This window comes from Lonchura striata, chromosome 11, assembly GCF_046129695.1.
Source record: "Lonchura striata isolate bLonStr1 chromosome 11, bLonStr1.mat, whole genome shotgun sequence".
NCBI lineage: Eukaryota > Metazoa > Chordata > Aves > Passeriformes > Estrildidae > Lonchura > Lonchura striata.
In genome coordinates, this window is record NC_134613.1 from 993,979 (window position 1) to 1,006,687 (window position 12,709).

Consider the following 12,709-nt stretch of genomic DNA (forward strand, 5'->3'; position numbering starts at 1 on the left):
GCAGTGATATTTTTGGGAGAAACACGGAGCTGTGCATGGCCAGCTTGAAGTGTGCACTGCTGTGAGCACCAGGCCTGCCATGCTGAGCCCAGGGCCACAACCAGTGCTCACCCGGGCTGGGACATTGAGTCCCAACATGGGATCCCATGGGACAGGGCACGCTGGGATTCGCCCCTGCAGCTCCCCAGTGTGTCCAGAGAGACAGCAAGGAGACAGTGACCTCTGTCAGCGGGACCCTCTGAGTGGGACAACCACTGCTGGGGTGGCTGTGCCAGCTTCCCCATGAACCTCCAGCCCTGGGATCCGGGAGGAAGTGGAAAACACAACTTGGCCAATACTGCCTGTGCCGGAAGCAAATGGAAAGAGAATTGGGGTGTGAAAACCCAAGGTTGTTTATTTACATAAGAACAACAATGAAAACACAGAACACATTTACTTTTGTAAGAATATTTGTAATTAGAACAATTTATAGAATGTATATACCTAAGAACATATCTAACAACAATATTTGAAATGTATTTACAGAAGACAAAACGAAGCCCTAAAACCTAGATGGCAAAAACAAGAACAAACTCTAAAAACTATGTACAAAAGGGTGCCATTTCAGTCCAGGATCTCCATCAGTCCGGGAAGAAAAGCAGGTGCCGTGGTCACTCCAGTCAGGCACAGAGGGCTCTACCGTGTGTCCCCAGGCTGGCACACTGGGACTCTGCTGCCAGAGCTGAGGCTGGCTGGGTCTGGGGGCTGGGCCCCAGGCACTGCCATGGGGCTTGTGTGGCCCCAAGCAAGCACAGGACAGGCTGGGCATGGCCAGCAGAACCCAAGGCACTGGGTACCACGTGCCTGAGCAGGGACCACCCAGCCCAATCCCTCCCCAGCCTGGCTGCAGGGAACCCACTGTGCCTGTGGGGACCACATGCCTGTCGTGCTGCTGGCATTGCTCTTCATCCCAGGACCATGGCCTCCTCTTCATCTTCCTCATCAATGTCCATCTCCTCGGTGTACTCTTCCATTTCCACGTCCATCTCCTCATCCTCATCAACCTCCATCTCTTCCTCTCCAGTCTGTTCTCCATCCACCTCCATCTCCTCCTCCGTATCCATTATTGTGTCCACCTCCATCTCTTCCTCTCCTCTCTTTTCTCCCTCCACTTCCATCTTCTCCTCTCTATCAGTCTGTCTGTCCACCTCCATCTTGTCTTCTCTACCTGCAACAGCCTGCAGAGGTAGCAAAACCTCAGAGTGGGGTCCCTGTCCCACCCCATCCCCCCAGAACTCCAGCCCACACCCGGGCAGCTGGGGGGATCCACCTCCATGGAATGGCACCGTACCTTCCTCAGGACAAATGTGAGCATCCTGCAGGGATGGATGACACAATCCAGGCCTTAGGCAGCTTTTGAGACTGATGAGATGATGTCTCGGGGGCAGGAATAAGAAGGCTGACAGGAGCAGCAGGAGCAGCGTGCAGCGTGTGCTGAGCCCAGGGCCAACGGTTGTGTTGTGCTGCTTGCTGGCTGCTGGCAGTTCCAGATGGGACATGGATTGTGACATGACCACTGAGCTAGAGAGCCTTTGGTTCCATGCTTAGCAACGTTCCCCCAGACCATGGTGCTCAGAGCCCTGTTCCCAAGGATGGAGCATCCACAGCCTGGGCCAGTGCCTCAGCACCCTCAGTGGAAGAGAGCAGCTTCCTCAGATCCAACTTCAATCAGCCTCCTGCAGCTGAAAGCCGTCCCCCCTTGTCCTGTTGCCACAGGCCCTGTGGAACACCCTGTCCCAATCTTTCTTGTGGCACCCTTGCAGTCCTGCAGAGCTGCAGTGAGGCCTCCCCAGGGTCTCCTCTTTCCAGGCTGAGCATCCCCAGCCCCACGTGGAAAGCAGGCAGTGTGATCTGGGGGAGTCCAGGCTGGAGTCAAATGGCATCAGGAACTGAGAGACGGAAGCTTTAGGCCCAGGTTTGCCTCTCAATGTACAAAATTAATAAGAGTGGAGGGCAAGATGGTGGGACACTGCTTCTGCTCTAATTGGTGAATATAGTCTCTGTTTTTTTTCTTTTTTTCTCTCATGCCGTTGCAGTTTTGGCTGTTTGAAAGGAAGCTTGGCACAATATCCATTGTCTTCTCCATTTGTGAATCACCGAGCAGAGTCTGGGCAAGCTGATTTTGCAGAGCAAATCCTGCAAATGTACTGGTCATCCTGAGCCTGGAGAATGCAGTTAAACCCAGCCAAAAGTAATTTCTGGAAAGTCAAGCCTGGTGTACATTCTCTTGACTTTGGCTATGCCAACTTCACCTGAGTCTTATGAAAAAGCAAACAAAAGACTCAAACCAAAACAGACAAAACCTAGAAACAAACAAACCCATGCAAACCAATCAAACAAAGAGACTAAAAAAACCCCAAATAAAACCAAAGGGAATGAAGAGTTAGTATTAGTTTTGAGTTCATCACAGCAGGTAAATGGCTGCTTTCCACAGGATCACCATAAAAAGCCACAGATAACAGCTGCTCCAAAATACACCCAACAGGAGAACCATCAAAGTGATACATAGCAACTCTGGGGGCAGCTCCCCATTAAGGTGAGGGATGAGCACACAGTGCTACAGCTCCAGCCTTCCCCACCCTGCAGGCTGCTCTTTGCTCCTGATGTAAGAGCCTTGCAGGACTGTGGCCCCTCTCGGTGCATTATAAATCATTCCCACAGCTCTCACTTGAGCCACTGGCATGTCCAGAGCGAGATCCAGGCACAATCCTACTGCCCGCTGAGCCTCTCTGGGAGATCCTGAGCATCTTCCTGCCCAGAGCCACAAAAGAGCTCAGGCTCTGCCTGAACTGGGTTTTCAGGGGAGGTTTCCATATCCCTGCGAGATGTGCTCATCCTTCATCAGGCTGTGCCCAGCCTGGATCAGGGCAGGTTGGATGCCACATGGGATCCATCCTTTGCCCTGCCATGTGATCCTCCATGCAGTGGGGATAAAAAGCCCAGCACTGGGGAACACCAGGTGCTGCAGCAGTGATATTTTTGGGAGAAACACGGAGCTGTGCATGGCCAGCTTGAAGTGTGCACTGCTGTGAGCACCAGGCCTGCCATGCTGAGCCCAGGGCCACAACCAGTGCTCACCCGGGCTGGGACATTGAGTCCCAACATGGGATCCCATGGGACAGGGCACGCTGGGATTCGCCCCTGCAGCTCCCCAGTGTGTCCAGAGAGACAGCAAGGAGACAGTGACCTCTGTCAGCGGGACCCCCAGAGTGGGACAACCACTGCTGGGGTGGCTGTGCCAGCTTCCCCATGAACCTCCAGCCCTGGGATCCGGGAGGAAGTGGAAAACACAACTTGGCCAATACTGCCTGTGCCGGAAGCAAATGGAAAGAGAACTGGGGTGTGAAAACCCAAGGTTGTTTATTTACATAAGAACAACAATGAAAACACAGAACACATTTACTTTTGTAAGAATATTTGTAATAACAACAATTTATAGAATGTATATACCTAAGAACATATCTAACAACAATATTTGAAATGTATTTACAGAAGACAAAACGAAGCCCTAAAACCTAGATGGCAAAAACAAGAACAAACTCTAAAAACTATGTACAAAAGGGTGCCATTTCAGTCCAGGATCTCCATCAGTCCGGGAAGAAAAGCAGGTCCCATGGTCACTCCAGTCAGGCACAGAGGGCTCTTCCGTGTGTCCCCAGGCTGGCACACTGGGACTCTGCTGCCAGAGCTGAGGCTGGCTGGGTCTGGGGGCTGGGCCCCAGGCACTGCCATGGGGCTTGTGTGGCCCAAAGCAAGAAGAGGACAGGCTGGGCATGGCCAGCAGAACCCAAGGCACTGGGTACCACGTGCCTGAGCAGGGACCACCCAGCCCAATCCCGCCCCAGCCTGGCTGCAGGGAACCCACTGTGCCTGTGGGGACCACATGCCTGTCGTGCTGCTGGCATTGCTCTTCATCCCAGGACCATGGCCTCCTCTTCATCTTCCTCATCAATGTCCATCTCCTCGGTGTACTCTTCCATTTCCACGTCCATCTCCTCATCCTCATCAACCTCCATCTCTTCCTCTCCAGTCTGTTCTCCATCCACCTCCATCTCCTCCTCCGTATCCATTATTGTGTCCACCTCCATCTCTTCCTCTCCTCTCTTTTCTCCCTCCACTTCCATCTTCTCCTCTCTATCAGTCTGTCTGTCCACCTCCATCTTGTCTTCTCTACCTGCAACAGCCTGCAGAGGTAGCAAAACCTCAGAGTGGGGTCCCTGTCCCACCCCATCCCCCCAGAACTCCAGCCCACACCCGGGCAGCTGGGGGGATCCACCTCCATGGAATGGCACCGTACCTTCCTCAGGACAAATGTGAGCATCCTGCAGGGATGGATGACACAATCCAGGCTTAGGCAGCTTTTGAGACTGATGAGATGAGGTCTCGGGGACAGGAACAAGAAGGCTGACAGGAGCAGCAGGAGCAGCGTGCAGCGTGTGCTGAGCCCAGGGCCAACGGTTGTGTTGTGCTGCTTGCTGGCTGCTGGCAGTTCCAGATGGGACATGGATTATGACATGACCACTGAGCTAGAGAGCCTTTGGTTCCATGCTTAGCAACGTTCCCCCAGACCATGGTGCTCAGAGCCCTGTTCCCAAGGATGGAGCATCCACAGCCTGGGCCAGTGCCTCAGCACCCTCAGTGGAAGAGAGCAGCTTCCTCAGATCCAACTTCAATCAGCCTCCTGCAGCTGAAAGCCGTCCCCCCTTGTCCTGTTGCCACAGGCCCTGTGGAACACCCTGTCCCAATCTTTCTTGTGGCACCCTTGCAGTCCTGCAGAGCTGCAGTGAGGCCTCCCCAGGGTCTCCTCTTTCCAGGCTGAGCATCCCCAGCCCCACGTGGAAAGCAGGCAGTGTGATCTGGGGGAGTCCAGGCTGGAGTCAAATGGCATCAGGAACTGAGAGACGGAAGCTTTAGGCCCAGGTTTGCCTCTCAATGTACAAAATTAATAAGAGTGGAGGGCAAGATGGTGGGACACTGCTTCTGCTCTAATTGGTGAATATAGTCTCTGTTTTTTTTCTTTTTTTCTCTCATGCCCTTGCAGTTTTGGCTGTTTGAAAGGAAGCTTGGCACAATATCCATTGTCTTCTCCATTTGTGAATCACCGAGCAGAGTCTGGGCAAGCTGATGTTGCAGAGCAAATCCTGCAAATGTACTGGTCATCCTGAGCCTGGAGAATGCAGTTAAACCCAGCCAAAAGTAATTTCTGGAAAGTCAAGCCTGGTGTACATTCTCTTGACTTTGGCTATGCCAACTTCACCTGAGTCTTATGAAAAAGCAAACAAAAGACTCAAACCAAAACAGACAAAACGTAGAAACAAACGAACCCATGCAAACCAATCAAACAAAGAGACTAAAAAACACCCAAATAAAACCAAAGAGAATGAAGAGTTAGTATTAGAATTGAGTTCATCACTGCAGGTAAATGGCTGCTTTCCACAGGATCACCATAAAAAGCCACAGATAACAGCTGCTCCAAGATACACCCAACAGGAGAACCATCAAAGTAATACATAGCAACTCTGGGGGCAGCTCCCCATTAAGGTGAGGGATGAGCACACAGTGCTACAGCTCCAGCCTTCTCCACCCTGCAGGCTGCTCTTTGCTCCTGATGTAAGAGCCTTGCAGGACTGTGGCCCCTCTCGGTGCATTATAAATCATTCCCACAGCTCTCACTTGAGCCACTGGCATGTCCAGAGCGAGATCCAGGCACAATCCTACTGCCCGCTGAGCCTCTCTGGGAGATCCTGAGCATCTTCCTGCCCAGAGCCACAAAAGAGCTCAGGCTCTGCCTGAACTGGGTTTTCAGGTGAGGTTTCCATATCCCTGCGAGATGTGCTCATCCTTCATCAGGCTGTGCCCAGCCTGGATCAGGGCAGGTTGGATGCCACATGGGATCCATCCTTTGCCCTGCCATGTGATCCTCCATGCAGTGGGGATAAAAAGCCCAGCACTGGGGAACACCAGGTGCTGCAGCAGTGATATTTTTGGGAGAAACACGGAGCTGTGCATGGCCAGCTTGAAGTCTGCACTGCTCTGAGCACCAGGCCTGCCATGCTGAGCCCAGGGCCACAACCAGTGCTCACCCGGGCTGGGACATTGAGTCCCAACATGGGATCCCATGGGACAGGGCACGCTGGGATTCGCCCCTGCAGCTCCCCAGTGTGTCCAGAGAGACAGCAAGGAGACAGTGACCTCTGTCAGCGGGACCCTCTGAGTGGGACAACCACTGCTGGGGTGGCTGTGCCAGCTTCCCCATGAACCTCCAGCCCTGGGATCCGGGAGGAAGTGGAAAACACAACTTGGCCAATACTGCCTGTGCCGGAAGCAAATGGAAAGAGAATTGGGGTGTGAAAACCCAAGGTTGTTTATTTACATAAGAACAACAATGAAAACACAGAACACATTTACTTTTGTAAGAATATTTGTAATAACAACAATTTATAGAATGTATATACCTAAGAACATATCTAACAACAATATTTGAAATGTATTTACAGAAGACAAAACGAAGCCCTAAAACCTATATGGCAAAAACAAGAACAAACTCTAAAAACTATGTACAAAAGGGTGCCATTTCAGTCCAGGATCTCCATCAGTCCGGGAAGAAAAGCAGGTGCCATGGTCACTCCAGTCAGGCACAGAGGGCTCTTCCGTGTGTCCCCAGGCTGGCACTCTGGGACTCTGCTGCCAGAGCTGAGGCTGGCTGGGTCTGGGGGTTCGGCCCCAGGCACTGCCATGGGGCTTGTGTGGCCCAAAGCAAGAACAGGACAGGCTGGGCATGGCCAGCAGAACCCAAGGCACTGGGTACCACGTGCCTGAGCAGGGACCACCCAGCCCAATCCCGCCCCAGCCTGGCTGCAGGGAACCCACTGTGCCTGTGGGGACCACATGCCTGTCGTGCTGCTGGCATTGCTCTTCATCCCAGGACCATGGCCTCCTCTTCATCTTCCTCATCAATGTCCATCTCCTCGGTGTACTCTTCCATTTCCACGTCCATCTCCTCATCCTCATCAACCTCCATCTCTTCCTCTCCAGTCTGTTCTCTATCCACCTCCATCTCCTCCTCCGTATCCATTATTGTGTCCACCTCCATCTCTTCCTCTCCTCTCTTTTCTCCCTCCACTTCCATCTTCTCCTCTCTATCAGTCTGTCTGTCCACCTCCATCTTGTCTTCTCTACCTGCAACAGCCTGCAGAGGTAGCAAAACCTCAGAGTGGGGTCCCTGTCCCACCCCATCCCCCCAGAACTCCAGCCCACACCCGGGCACCTGGGGGGATCCACCTCCATGGAATGGCACCGTACCTTCCTCAGGACAAATGTGAGCATCCTGCAGGGATGGATGACACAATCCAGGCCTTAGGCAGCTTTTGAGACTGATGAGATGAGGTCTCGGGGGCAGGAACAAGAAGGGTGACAGGAGCAGCAGGAGCAGCGTGCAGCGTGTGCTGAGCCCAGGGCCAGCGGTTGTGTTGTGCTGCTTGCTGGCTGCTGGCAGTTCCAGATGGGACATGGATTGTGACATGACCACTGAGCTAGAGAGCCTTTGGTTCCATGCTTAGCAACGTTCCCCCAGACCATGGTGCTCAGAGCCCTGTTCCCAAGGATGGAGCATCCACAGCCTGGGCCAGTGCCTCAGCACTCTCAGTGGAAGAGAGCAGCTTCCTCAGATCCAACTTCAATCAGCCTCCTGCAGCTGAAAGCCGTCCCCCCTTGTCCTGTTGCCACAGGCCCTGTGGAACACCCTGTCCCAATCTTTCTTGTGGCACCCTTGCAGTCCTGCAGAGCTGCACTGAGGCCTCCCCAGGGTCTCCTCTTTCCAGGCTGAGCATCCCCAGCCCCACGTGGAAAGCAGGCAGTGTGATCTGGGGGAGTCCAGGCTGGAGTCAAATGGCATCAGGAACTGAGAGACGGAAGCTTTAGGCCCAGGTTTGCCTCTCAATGTACAAAATTAATAAGAGTGGAGGGCAAGATGGTGGGACACTGCTTCTGCTCTAATTGGTGAATATAGTCTCTGTTTTTTTTCTTTTTTTCTCTCATGCCCTTGCAGTTTTGGCTGTTTGAAAGGAAGCTTGGCACAATATCCATTGTCTTCTCCATTTGTGAATCACCGAGCAGAGTCTGGGCAAGCTGATGTTGCAGAGCAAATCCTGCAAATGTACTGGTCATCCTGAGCCTGGAGAATGCAGTTAAACCCAGCCAAAAGTAATTTCTGGAAAGTCAAGCCTGGTGTACATTCTCTTGACTTTGGCTATGCCAACTTCACCTGAGTCTTATGAAAAAGCAAACAAAAGACTCAAACCAAAACAGACAAAACCTAGAAACAAACGAACCCATGCAAACCAATCAAACAAAGAGACTAAAAAAACCCCAAATAAAACCAAAGGGAATGAAGAGTTAGTATTAGTTTTGAGTTCATCACAGCAGGTAAATGGCTGCTTTCCACAGGATCACCATAAAAAGCCACAGATAACAGCTGCTCCAAAATGCACCCAACAGGAGAACCATCAAAGTGATACATAGCAACTCTGGGGGCAGCTCCCCATTAAGGTGAGGGATGAGCACACAGTGCTACAGCTCCAGCCTTCCCCACCCTGCAGGCTGCTCTTTGCTCCTGATGTAAGAGCCTTGCAGGACTGTGGCCCCTCTCGGTGCATTATAAATCATTCCCACAGCTCTCACTTGAGCCACTGGCATGTCCAGAGCGAGATCCAGGCACAATCCTACTGCCCGCTGAGCCTCTCTGGGAGATCCTGAGCATCTTCCTGCCCAGAGCCACAAAAGAGCTCAGGCTCTGCCTGAACTGGGTTTTCAGGGGAGGTTTCCATATCCCTGCGAGATGTGCTCATCCTTCATCAGGCTGTGCCCAGCCTGGATCAGGGCAGGTTGGATGCCACATGGGATCCATCCTTTGCCCTGCCATGTGATCCTCCATGCAGTGGGGATAAAAAGCCCAGCACTGGGGAACCCCAGGTGCTGCAGCAGTGATAGTTTTGGGAGAAACACGGAGCTGTGCATGGCCAGCTTGAAGTCTGCACTGCTCTGAGCACCAGGCCTGCCATGCTGAGCCCAGGGCCACAACCAGTGCTCACCCGGGCTGGGACATTGAGTCCCAACATGGGATCCCATGGGACAGGGCACGCTGGGATTCGCCCCTGCAGCTCCCCAGTGTGTCCAGAGAGACAGCAAGGAGACAGTGACCTCTGTCAGCGGGACCCTCTGAGTGGGACAACCACTGCTGGGGTGGCTGTGCCAGCTCCCCCATGAACCTCCAGCCCTGGGATCCGGGAGGAAGTGGAAAACACAACTTGGCCAATACTGCCTGTGCCGGAAGCAAATGGAAAGAGAACTGGGGTGTGAAAACCCAAGGTTGTTTATTTACATAAGAACAGCAATGAAAACACAGAACACATTTACTTTTGTAAGAATATTTGTAATAACAACAATTTATAGAATGTATATACCTAAGAACATATCTAACAACAATATTTGAAATGTATTTACAGAAGACAAAACGAAGCCCTAAAACCTATATGGCAAAAACAAGAACAAACTCTAAAAACTATGTACAAAAGGGTGCCATTTCAGTCCAGGATCTCCATCAGTCCGGGAAGAAAAGCAGGTGCCATGGTCACTCCAGTCAGGCACAGAGGGCTCTACCGTGTGTCCCCAGGCTGGCACACTGGGACTCTGCTGCCAGAGCTGAGGCTGGCTGGGTCTGGGGGCTGGGCCCCAGGCACTGCCATGGGGCTTGTGTGGCCCAAAGCAAGAAGAGGACAGGCTGGGCATGGCCAGCAGAACCCAAGGCACTGGGTACCACGTGCCTGAGCAGGGACCACCCAGCCCAATCCCGCCCCAGCCTGGCTGCAGGGAACCCACTGTGCCTGTGGGGACCACATGCCTGTCGTGCTGCTGGCATTGCTCTTCATCCCAGGACCATGGCCTCCTCTTCATCTTCCTCATCAATGTCCATCTCCTCGGTGTACTCTTCCATTTCCACGTCCATCTCCTCATCCTCATCAACCTCCATCTCTTCCTCTCCAGTCTGTTCTCCATCCACCTCCATCTCCTCCTCCGTATCCATTATTGTGTCCACCTCCATCTCTTCCTCTCCTCTCTTTTCTCCCTCCACTTCCATCTTCTCCTCTCTATCAGTCTGTCTGTCCACCTCCATCTTGTCTTCTCTACCTGCAACAGCCTGCAGAGGTAGCAAAACCTCAGAGTGGGGTCCCTGTCCCACCCCATCCCCCCAGAACTCCAGCCCACACCCGGGCAGCTGGGGGGATCCACCTCCATGGAATGGCACTGTACCTTCCTCAGGACAAATGTGAGCATCCTGCAGGGATGGATGACACAATCCAGGCCTTAGGCAGCTTTTGAGACTGATGAGATGAGGTCTCGGGGGCAGGAACAAGAAGGGTGACAGGAGCAGCAGGAGCAGCGTGCAGCGTGTGCTGAGTCCAGGGCCAACGGCTGTGTTGTGCTGCTTGCTGGCTGCTGGCAGTTCCAGATGGGACATGGATTGTGACATGACCACTGAGCTAGAGAGCCTTTGGTTCCATGCTTAGCAACGTTCCCCCAGACCATGGTGCTCAGAGCCCTGTTCCCAAGGATGGAGCATCCACAGCCTGGGCCAGTGCCTCAGCACCCTCAATGGAAGAGAGCAGCTTCCTCAGATCCAACTTCAATCAGCCTCCTGCAGCTGAAAGCCGTCCCCCCTTGTCCTGTTGCCACAGGCCCTGTGGAACCCCCTGTCCCAATCTTTCTTGTGGCACCCTTGCAGTCCTGCAGAGCTGCACTGAGGCCTCCCCAGGGTCTCCTCTTTCCAGGCTGAGCATCCCCAGCCCCACGTGGAAAGCAGGCAGTGTGATCTGGGGGAGTCCAGGCTGGAGTCAAATGGCATCAGGAACTGAGAGACGGAAGCTTTAGGCCCAGGTTTGCCTCTCAATGTACAAAATTAATAAGAGTGGAGGGCAGGATGGTGGGACACTGCTTCTGCTCTAATTGGTGAATATAGTCTCTGTTTTTTTCTTTTTTTCTCTCATGCCCTTGCAGTTTTGGCTGTTTGAAAGGAAGCTTGGCACAATATCCATTGTCTTCTCCATTTGTGAATCACCGAGCAGAGTCTGGGCAAGCTGATGTTGCAGAGCAAATCCTGCAAATGTACTGGTCATCCTGAGCCTGGAGAATGCAGTTAAACCCAGCCAAAAGTAATTTCTGGAAAGTCAAGCCTGGTGTACATTCTCTTGACTTTGGCTATGCCAACTTCACCTGAGTCTTATGAAAAAGCAAACAAAAGACTCAAACCAAAACAGACAAAACCTAGAAACAAACGAACCCATGCAAACCAATCAAACAAAGAGACTAAAAAAACCCCAAATAAAACCAAAGGGAATGAAGAGTTAGTATTAGTTTTGAGTTCATCACAGCAGGTAAATGGCTGCTTTCCACAGGATCACCATAAAAAGCCACAGATAACAGCTGCTCCAAAATGCACCCAACAGGAGAACCATCAAAGTGATACATAGCAACTCTGGGGGCAGCTCCCCATTAAGGTGAGGGATGAGCACACAGTGCTACAGCTCCAGCCTTCCCCACCCTGCAGGCTGCTCTTTGCTCCTGATGTAAGAGCCTTGCAGGACTGTGGCCCCTCTCGGTGCATTATAAATCATTCCCACAGCTCTCACTTGAGCCACTGGCATGTCCAGAGCGAGATCCAGGCACAATCCTACTGCCCGCTGAGCCTCTCTGGGAGATCCTGAGCATCTTCCTGCCCAGAGCCACAAAAGAGCTCAGGCTCTGCCTGAACTGGGTTTTCAGGGGAGGTTTCCATATCCCTGCGAGATGTGCTCATCCTTCATCAGGCTGTGCCCAGCCTGGATCAGGGCAGGTTGGATGCCACATGGGATCCATCCTTTGCCCTGCCATGTGATCCTCCATGCAGTGGGGATAAAAAGCCCAGCACTGGGGAACCCCAGGTGCTGCAGCAGTGATAGTTTTGGGAGAAACACGGAGCTGTGCATGGCCAGCTTGAAGTCTGCACTGCTCTGAGCACCAGGCCTGCCATGCTGAGCCCAGGGCCACAACCAGTGCTCACCCGGGCTGGGACATTGAGTCCCAACATGGGATCCCATGGGACAGGGCACGCTGGGATTCGCCCCTGCAGCTCCCCAGTGTGTCCAGAGAGACAGCAAGGAGACAGTGACCTCTGTCAGCGGGACCCTCTGAGTGGGACAACCACTGCTGGGGTGGCTGTGCCAGCTCCCCCATGAACCTCCAGCCCTGGGATCCGGGAGGAAGTGGAAAACACAACTTGGCCAATACTGCCTGTGCCGGAAGCAAATGGAAAGAGAACTGGGGTGTGAAAACCCAAGGTTGTTTATTTACATAAGAACAGCAATGAAAACACAGAACACATTTACTTTTGTAAGAATATTTGTAATAACAACAATTTATAGAATGTATATACCTAAGAACATATCTAACAACAATATTTGAAATGTATTTACAGAAGACAAAACGAAGCCCTAAAACCTATATGGCAAAAACAAGAACAAACTCTAAAAACTATGTACAAAAGGGTGCCATTTCAGTCCAGGATCTCCATCAGTCCGGGAAGAAAAGCAGGTGCCATGGTCACTCCAGTCAGGCACAGAGGGCTCTACCGTGTGTC